Source organism: Colius striatus, chromosome 1, assembly GCF_028858725.1.
Source record: "Colius striatus isolate bColStr4 chromosome 1, bColStr4.1.hap1, whole genome shotgun sequence".
NCBI classification, from domain to species: domain Eukaryota; kingdom Metazoa; phylum Chordata; class Aves; order Coliiformes; family Coliidae; genus Colius; species Colius striatus.
Window position 1 is genome coordinate 175,230,881 of NC_084759.1, and position 9,609 is coordinate 175,240,489.

Consider the following 9,609-nt stretch of genomic DNA (forward strand, 5'->3'; position numbering starts at 1 on the left):
AGTAAACAGGCAACTGAGTCAAAAGAATAATTATGAGACATATGATTTTAATGCCTTTTGCTGAGTTGTTGCCTCCAGCAACTTCCGCTAGCTACGGGAGCTTGCCTTTAAATTCAGACCAGGCCAGAATGACTTAACAATTGGAACCTGCCTTCAGCTCATGGCACTGGAAGGCTTTTTGATGGGATGAAGCTGACAGTCCAGTTCCTGCCTGGCAGACATTCACATGAGACAAGGCTGAAGTCACATAGATAAGCGCTTAAACATTCAGGTGTCTCGGGCTCTGGAAACAACGGCAGAGAGCACTGTTGGGAAGAAGCTGGTACACAGAAGTAAACACATCTTTTTGTTTATTCATATTGGGAACAGCCAGATTGGTTTTTTTCTCCTGTAGTTTGGTGAACAAAACATTTCTGGAAGGATTCTAATAAATGTTAACAGTTTTCTGTGATAGCTCTAGTTCATAAATAGAAAGAATTCAGTTTTCAGTAAAGGAGTATTTAATCTTGATTTTTTTTCCCCCAATCCTGCTTTTACTAGATTTTACCAGATTACTATCCTTCCCTGTGAAAAAATGGAGAATTTCACAGACCTATCTATCAAGTGCAGGAAAGACATGACACGCATGGCACGATGCCCTACACGTGTTAAGAGCTACGTCTGGGGAAAACAAAGTAAAACAACAACAAAAAAGGCTTGTACCACGTAGGGCAGACTTTCCCAGAAACTACTACTGAAATGCAAAACATCACTCTGGAGATCATTCATCAGAATCCTGGCCTCAGCCAGTCAGTTTGCCCCACCGAAGTCACTAGGAGAAATGAGGATGGGTAGATTTGAGCTCTGTTTTCCTTGCTTGCAGAAATCCTGCTTTCCTTTGGGTCAGTGCTCAGATTGCCCAGTCCCTATGCTGCTCGTAGCAATAAAAGCTTTGTCTGGTAGTCAGCAGCCATGCAAGATTCCCCACCTACTCTCCTGCTGGACCACAACCCCTACTATAGCTTTGCAGACCTTTTCTTCTCTCCCCCCTCCCCCCAAATTGTTTGTGAAGCATTTATGCTTGTTTCCCAAGCAGAGGGATATTCAGAGGTTTTGCTTCAATCTGTTATTGTTTCCCATGATAATGAAAGGTTCCTTTGTGAGCAGAAAAAATTGCCACAGCATAGCAAAACTCTGATAGCTAAATAGTGAGATTTCCTTTGGGAAATTATAAGGCCCAGTTCTCCAAAAGCCTAACTAATATGGTCACCTTTACTTCAGCAGTAGTCAGCTACCATGATCATCAGCATGGCATGGAACCTTTCGACCAGCTGGATCAGGTAGGCTCAAACCTTTCAAGAACACCACACTGAAATACAGCTTTATCAAATACTACTATTTTCTTCAGTAACACCTTGGCTAGACCTACACAAAAGACTATCCCTGAATTGTGCAGGCAAAGTGCTCAATTACTAATAGCAAAGTGGCAATTGCACCATTCTACCTTTGAAAACAGATTACAGTCATTTCACCTGCAAAAACAGAAAAGATGTTGTCCTTGGATAAATGAAAGGCTATACTCAACAACAATGCTGGTTTATTTGTTTGTTATTAAGCAAAATGTGGACAAACCTCTGTTTCTTGTGCACCATTTGTAAAGCACATCCAGTTCAGACCACATTGTGCTCTTTGCTCTGAATTTCAATTTTTTTTTGTCATTTTGGTAACATTCTTGTTTCTCTCTGTGAAAAAAAAATAAAATCTCTGTGATGTTATGATGGTGTGCAGGGAAGAGAAACTGCCTCAGGAAACCACTCCAGTACTTTCCATACAGTGTTATCTGTGCAGGAATTTTGCTTGACTAATGGACCACGTAATTGTACTGTAAATGTTAGGTTAAGACCCAGCTGTCAAGATTTTACTTCTTCCACAACTGCAGAAGCTATTTGTATTTTTCTTTGCCTTGAAATTTCATTACACTACCTAACACTTCAGCTAGGAAGTGCCAGAGTCATGCAAGTCAGCCATTTGGGACTGAACCAAATTGTGAACCTTCACCTCTTGAGGGTAAAATGCTTCTGAACGCAATTAATCCACCTCATGTGCTGCTCTGCATTACGTTACAAAATTTAAAAGAAATTAATGATGTTAATGAGTGGGCAAATATTCTCTTTTTCATACACATTTCTTCCCTTGATTCTCTGGTATGGTTTTGAAAACAATTATTTCTAATGTTTAAGGAATGATGTTTTAAAAAATAACTGAAGTTGTTCTTTTCAAAGGAAGCATGAAGAAGGAGGGTATACACCCTCTGATAACATGATGGAGACTGATCTCTCGTTTAATAGCATTATCTGTATTATGTCTTACTGTAAGGCCCTTCTAGTTACAGTAAAGATGCTAGTACTTTAATTGAAACATATGCAGGGAATAGAAAAAGACTGTACATTTGTCCCAATTATTGTGAGACAGACTGACTTGTGCCGAAGCAATGCAGCAGTATGCTGCACCCTCTGACCTGAAGATGTCAAAGCTTTGGAAACCGTGGCAGCAGCCATAAGATAGGAAAGAGGAGGAAGATGGACCATGGGAGAGCCTGGACAGCTCCTGGAAAGGGAGGAGAAATCAAGAAAACTGTGACCCTTTCACCTTCTTTAAACTACTTAAATCTAGAAATCATTAAAAAGATACTTAATAATTTAATCTTTTGCTAAAAATAACAGCCGAGAACTATGATCTCTGAAGGATCACAGTGCTCTGACTACAGAAACAGCTGGTACTTTTGAGCACCGCAAGGATTTCAGCTGGTTAATCCAATATTGAAAAACATTCCTTAAAACAATTACAGAAGTCTCCAACACCAGTACTTTCCCAAGAGGACAAAGGTACACAATATAAGTTGTGTGAAATACTCAAGACGTTCTGAAAACAGCTTGTCCTGTTTTTCACATCACCAGATGCCTGAACTATCAAGACTGCTGTAAATCACATCAAGGTATAGAAGATGACTCTGGACAGACTATTGGATCAGCTCTGTATTTCACATCAGCAGAGTTGTAAACATGATTTATTCTTAGGAATATAAGTCATCTTCTGAGAAATCGCTGTATATCTTACATACCATCTTCTGAACCCTTTGAATGACAGTGGGAGCAGTAGCTCCTGCTGCTGTCTAATTAAATGTGAATTACAAGTTCCTTTATATAAACTCTCTTTCACACGGCCCGCTTTATTCCTGACGTGTCACAAAGGTGAAAAAAAATCCAAACTACAAAAATGAAATTTCCAAGTAAAATCCTGTAGGACTGAAGTTTTCCATGCATGGTTTCTGCAAGGAGAAGCATACTTTTACTCAGACTTTGAAAAAGTCTGAGTCACATCCATACAGCTCACTTTCAACATGTGTTAAAATCACGCACGATAGTCAGGGTGCATGCTGCAGTAACATTTTGTGCACATCTGCAACGTAACTTGACAGGGAATCAATCTCTTTTCACACTTCAGCATTTCACTTCTGTGCGATTTTTTTTGCAACTTGCTGAGATATAATGTCAAGCCAGATTTGACGGAAATGACTTCAGTCATTTGAAACTGAGCTCTTGAAGCTTTTTATGGAACTGGACTGAAAGAATGCTAATTCCATCCGTGTTTGTTCAGAATGACGGTGATTCCTAAGCACAGCAGTTTCCTGGTGAATGGTTCGGTTCAGCAGGGAGTGCTGTGAAATGCTTTAACTAAACCTAGTTTTCTCAAAAGCCTGACTAACCTGGCAAAGTTTACATTGCTTTCAAGATGTCAGGGCTGCAAAAAAACCCCACAGCAGGAGGTAGGAAGAGAAGCAAGTGTTGAGGCAAACTGCCTCCTTAGAAATTAAAATGGCAACAACAGGGTGTCCCAAATCTTCCAATGTCATAGGCTTGATGCCAGTTTTGCTCCTCCCCCGTAAGGCAGCTGTGGCTTGCAAGGTCTGGGAGGCTTGCAAGTAGCTTGTGTGGGCAGCTACAGCGGAAGCACATCTCTAACACAAGCCCACCCAGGCTCTCCTTGAGGCTGCCCCTGCTGCCACACACAGAGCAAGATGGCAGTATAATTTCCTACTCTGTTCTCTGAACCCTGCTTATATCTCCCAGTACACAGAAAATATTTCCAAACCAAATGGAGACAATGCTGATCTGTGCCAGGACTCCAGCCTGGTCAGAGTGCACAAACCAAATTTCCTCTCCTTCTACACCCTGCCCTTTCTGGAAAAAGATACCAAAGGCTTCTCCAGACTGCCTGTGGGAGACCATGAAATGGTACAAGTTGCAGTCGCCCAGCAAAAGCTCACACAGTGCAAGTCATCACATGTCTTGGTGTAGGCTATGCTTAAGAAGTCAGCCTTCTATTATGCCGTTTGGAGATGGTGTAAGAACATAAAAACAAACTTATGGCCAAAACGTAAATCCCTCATGCAGAGCTGGGTTTGCATCCCTAGTCTGCTGGGTACCTGTGCTACTTCTAACATTGCTGTTCTCTGATGTCTCTGGGCTGGAGCTAACCAGAGTGGTTTGCAGCCACGTTTGCATAAACTGACAGTGAGTTGTTTTCTCAGGCCAGGATACTCAGCCTCCCCGTATATGATCATCACCAAAATGTCAAGGGTTGGATTTTTGAGTGAGGAGGGGAAATTTGGAGCAAAATCTGCTTAAAACTCTACAGCATCTCTGCCACCGCCCAGTCTGAGCTCACCAAGCCTGGTATTATTTTGAAGAATATACTTTTGCAGACTGCTGTCTACTATGCTCAGGTTAGACCAAACAGTGGGAGACACTTATCTCCAAGAGTGTGTAAATGGTAGACAATTATAGTATTAGAAGCTTATATTAATGCCTAAATCCAGGGCATTTTTTTGCCTGGAATTTCAAGATCAGTGTCAAGAAGTGCACATACACCCTGGCTGGATTCGTAGGTTATTCCTTTGGCTATAATGTCACTCCAAAGCTTTCAAGCACAAAAGTAGAATATGGCATTATTTTTGCTTCAATAGCAAAGTTGGAAATAATAACTGAGTTCAAGTAGATATCTCTAAAGTGTCATACACAGAATCCAGTAGAATTATGACTGTGCAGAGCTCTGTGCCTTTAGCACATCCCAGCAAAGAGAGCATTAGAAAAGACCTACATTCAATTACCTCATCTCTGTCTCCTGCAAGCTTGTGTCTGTTTTAATATCAAGATCCTCATTCTTGTCTACATGGAATAAAATGGCAGTAATACAATTTGAGCAACTCAGGGTGCCAAAGAGGAACATTGTTGGGAAACATTGAGGCAGACGGCTCACACCATGTGAGGTCTTCACACCTAGCAACGTGCTGAAGTTTCTGTGTATCTGATTTTAGTAGAACGTAAAGAGCACTTAAATGACTTATCTATCTTCTTAAATCAATTTTAGGCATTTTATCCATGCTGATTCGTGACATGTTTGGGAAAACTCGCAGTGTGAATTTGCAACGGGCAGGGTAGGACTTTTCCTCTATTTACGTGCTTTTAAATTATGAGGTTTTTCAGCTGCTGCTGTCACAAAGTCCTGGAAAATACATCTTCTCCTGAGATCCCTGTGCTGCCCGTTTCCAATGTAGCTTATGCAGTGACATAAAGGAGCCTTCCCATTATTCTTTGGATACTGTGGAGTAAGTTACTGGACTGCAGACCTAAACCTCATCTGATTAAACTTCAAGCACCTCTCTTAGCCAGGGAGGTTCACCTTGTCAAAAAGGGCTCACAGAAGAAAACCCATGCATGTAAATCTGGCAAGTAACGTAAATGCTGACTAAATCTCGTAGTATGTAAAATTAATAACAAATTGTTTCTGTTATTTGTATTTTGCAGTTGACTACTGCAGCTTATGACTAGCTATATATTTGGCAGTATTAGAAGAAAGTAAGTAAAACATCAACAAGTCAATGAGAAATTACTAGGCAGGAAGTTAAGAGGAGTATCTGACAGCTAGTATGCTTGCTTCCCATTAAGCAAAGGGAAGGTCTGCAAGAAAAATCTGAACTAATGACGGGATTCAACTTAATATGAGTTGCTACAGGGAAGGAGCTGCAAGCGAGAGATCCTCCAGCTCAAAGATGGAAATGCTACCTGAGAAAGGGCAGAGCAGATGTGGAAGAGGGACTGATCATTAGGGAGATTTTTATATAGTTGCATAGACCTTGTACTTGGTATGTTAAACAAATTCTCTGTCTTGGCAGCAAAACTATATCCAGGACTCTCAGTGAGGAAGGCATAACAGAGAGGGATGAACTTTTCACGTATGTTCCATGTATCCCATTTTTTAAGCTCTACAACCTCAGAAGTGTATCTTCATGTATTCCTGACACAAGATATTCAGTAAAGGTAAACTTTCTTCTGCTTTAGTCTGGTTAAGGTGAAAGTAAACTAGTAAATTGGCAAAATCCAAATACAGAGTCGGAACCTTCCAGGTTTGTAGAACTAAATGACATGAGAGCTATTCATCATGTGAATACCATCTTTGCTTATTGTACGTATCCAGGTAATACACATTCAATGATTTTCCAGGTCCTTGGCTAAGCATCTATTTGTCACACATTTCCCAGCTGCATTCACCAGAAAGGTTCTGGGTTTAGGGATGTCACTTGTTTTTACTGTCAAATCCGTTTATACTCCAGATCTGAATGAGGAACCTATACTTTCTTGTACTGCACTCTCCAGCTTTTGACAGGTAACATCTCCTGGGTCTGTTTCCAATTGTCACATGCCCAGAAGACAAACACTGCTGCTCAGCAGGGCTAAAGACATGTCCCAGAGATGAAGTGCTCAGAGGCTGCCCTGGTTTAATGAGTTCATTCAGCTATTCCACTCTAGAGCCTTACTTGAGCTCACACAATCCATTTGATGCATTAAAAGGGAACAGAGTGGTTTGACAGAAAATAAACCCTCTTACGTTCTAACTCTCCTCACCAAAGTGGGACGTTAGGTGCTGCTGGGTTTAAATTCTGAGTGATGCCCAATTTGCCACAATCAGTTCCTGTACATTCACCTCCTGTGAACTATTATGACTCTGGATTCACTGATAGTGGACTGCACTTTCAGTCCAGTTATGCTCATGAACTAGCACGGCCACACTCCAGGGTTTGGTCGTGTTCAGTGAGAAACTGTGACAACTGGCTACTTAAACAGTGCAATTTTACTCATGCAAGAGATATATAAATTCTTATGGATTGCTGGTGATAGTGACTGCAGAAGAAAGTACATGCAAAACAAGATATATAAGCAACACAGCACATAAGGTTACAAAATACAGCCTGGCTATAAAAAGTTAAAGAGTAATTACTCAGTTTAAGTCTCATCCAAGGTGTACTGAGGGGGAAGGGAGGCTCAGTCCATCGGCTGATTCCCTGAGTCAGTAACAGTCTGCAAGGGAGTTGTTTGTGATGGTGTCTTCACCCCTTTTTCTTTAACCATTTTATACCTTTTTTCACCTTCAAGGTGGAGTTTGAGTGACTTTAGTCATAAATACCTCTATTACGATTGGTGTAAAATTCTCTCACCTTGCATTTAAAGGTAGAGTTTACCAAAAATTCAGGGCGCAGCCTCAAGGAGTGGTGGCACCTAGGAGGTGGGTAGCCTTTGGGATCAAGGTGTGACATTAAAATGAGCAAAGCTCACACTAAGGACAGCATTTTGTCAAGATTTGACAGACCATTGGCTCAGGGTACCAAAAGTGCTGCTTATCAGTTCTAGAGGACCATCTTATTCCCATGTACCATCACAGTCTGATCACAGAGCCTCCACTCTGCTCCACACTCCATGGTACTTGCAGGGAATTGCTGTTTTGTGGATTTCTCACATAGCAGCAGCAGCTGTATCCACCTTGTAAGCCTTCTTGATTTTATACCTTTCCTTAATTGGTGAACAATGTTGATTTTTATACCTTTCCTTAATTGGTGAACAGTGCTGATTTTTAACGTGTTTTAATGTAAGTTCTAATTTCCAGACCACTTAGGTAATTATGCCACATCCATTTTAGGTCTACACTAGGAATCTTGAAAACACTATTTTCTGACTGTCTCATTTAAAATCTGGATGAGTTATCTGATCCAGTTCACAGTGCTTTTGTTGGTATGGCTATAAAAGTAGAGTATGAGTGAGAGGCCACTGATAGATGAAAGAGAGGAAGAGAACTGCTGAAACACATATTGCAATGAATGGGCTGAACGCTGGAACTATGGATGAAACCTGACATGAATTGTTAACCTACCACAAGGTAACCCATCACTGTCTTCCATAGGGTAAATTGTCAAATGCTACATGTGTTGGGTTTCTATTTCACAGCAACATAAAATTTGCTAATCATACTTTACTGAACTGTACAGCTGAGATTAACACAGCTTTGGCACAAGAACTGGCTTTGGAAGAAACCAACTCCTTCCAAACCTATCTTTAAAGGTTACTGTCTTTGACAATCATCGTTTCTTTGGTAAATACCTTTTATTCATGCAGCACAGCTGGATGGACTAACTGAACTTTCTCAAGTATTGAATCATGGTTTTCAGTGTCTCAGGTTCGCAGGTACCTCTAAGGACTTGGGTCAGTGAAAGACAGAATAAATCCTTAAGTGTGAATAAATTTATGAGGGGTAACGGTAAAGGTGGCTACTTGCAATGCTCAAAAGCAGACGGCCTCCTGTGAAGAGTCACTTCTTTCCCTTAGAAACACAACAAATATTTATATTTCTGCATCTTAACATTATGAGGATACCTATTACCTTCAGATGTAGTCAGGGGCTAGATTCTGCCCTTCTCTATGGCAAGGAGCAACTTTAGTCTCAAAATGCTCAGAGGTAAAATACTGGCATTAATGTCCTGAGTTTATAAACATGAGTGCATTCAGATATGTAAATACAAGTGCTTAAGATATGTAAATCCTTTAAGCTGAGAAGAGTTAAGAGAATGGGATTGTATCAGGGCAAAACTATGAGATACGTGCAACTTGGTCTTATTCTTCCTCATACTTGCAGCCACTGCTGAAGACCGAAGGTCAGACTACATGGTCCCTGGCATGAACCTCCCAAGTTCCCATTCACTGTAAGTAACATCTTGGTGCCAATGGAGCAAGTGTCCACACTCTGGCAGGATCCATCTACCCAAGGATGTAAAGGAAAGACTGGGCCAGCTGAACACTTGAATTGCATCTCCCAAGGTATTAGTACTGCAGCAGTTAAACCATCCTTACCATTTGCTACCTGAGGACATGGACGATTCCACTTCTCTAGCTGGTTTTAGCTATGAACTACCCTGATATCCAAGAAGTTATGCTCCTACTGCTATACATGGACACACTTGCACCAGAGGACTTTGTGGGGAATATCCCTGCAATTAAGACTGGTGAACAGCTGCTTTGAAATAAAAGGATTTCTCTGCACAACAGTGAGATGCTTTTGAGTATTTGGGAACAGCATCCAATTTTAACTTTCTGCATGTGTGTTTGAACTAGGAAATGGTACATCTCTGCCATATTGCATAGTTTTTAAGAAAATAAGAATACATGGAAGGATGCAAGGAAGTAGAAACAGACAGAGCCACCCCTGCCAAAGGATGTTTATGCCCACCGAATGTGTGGCCCC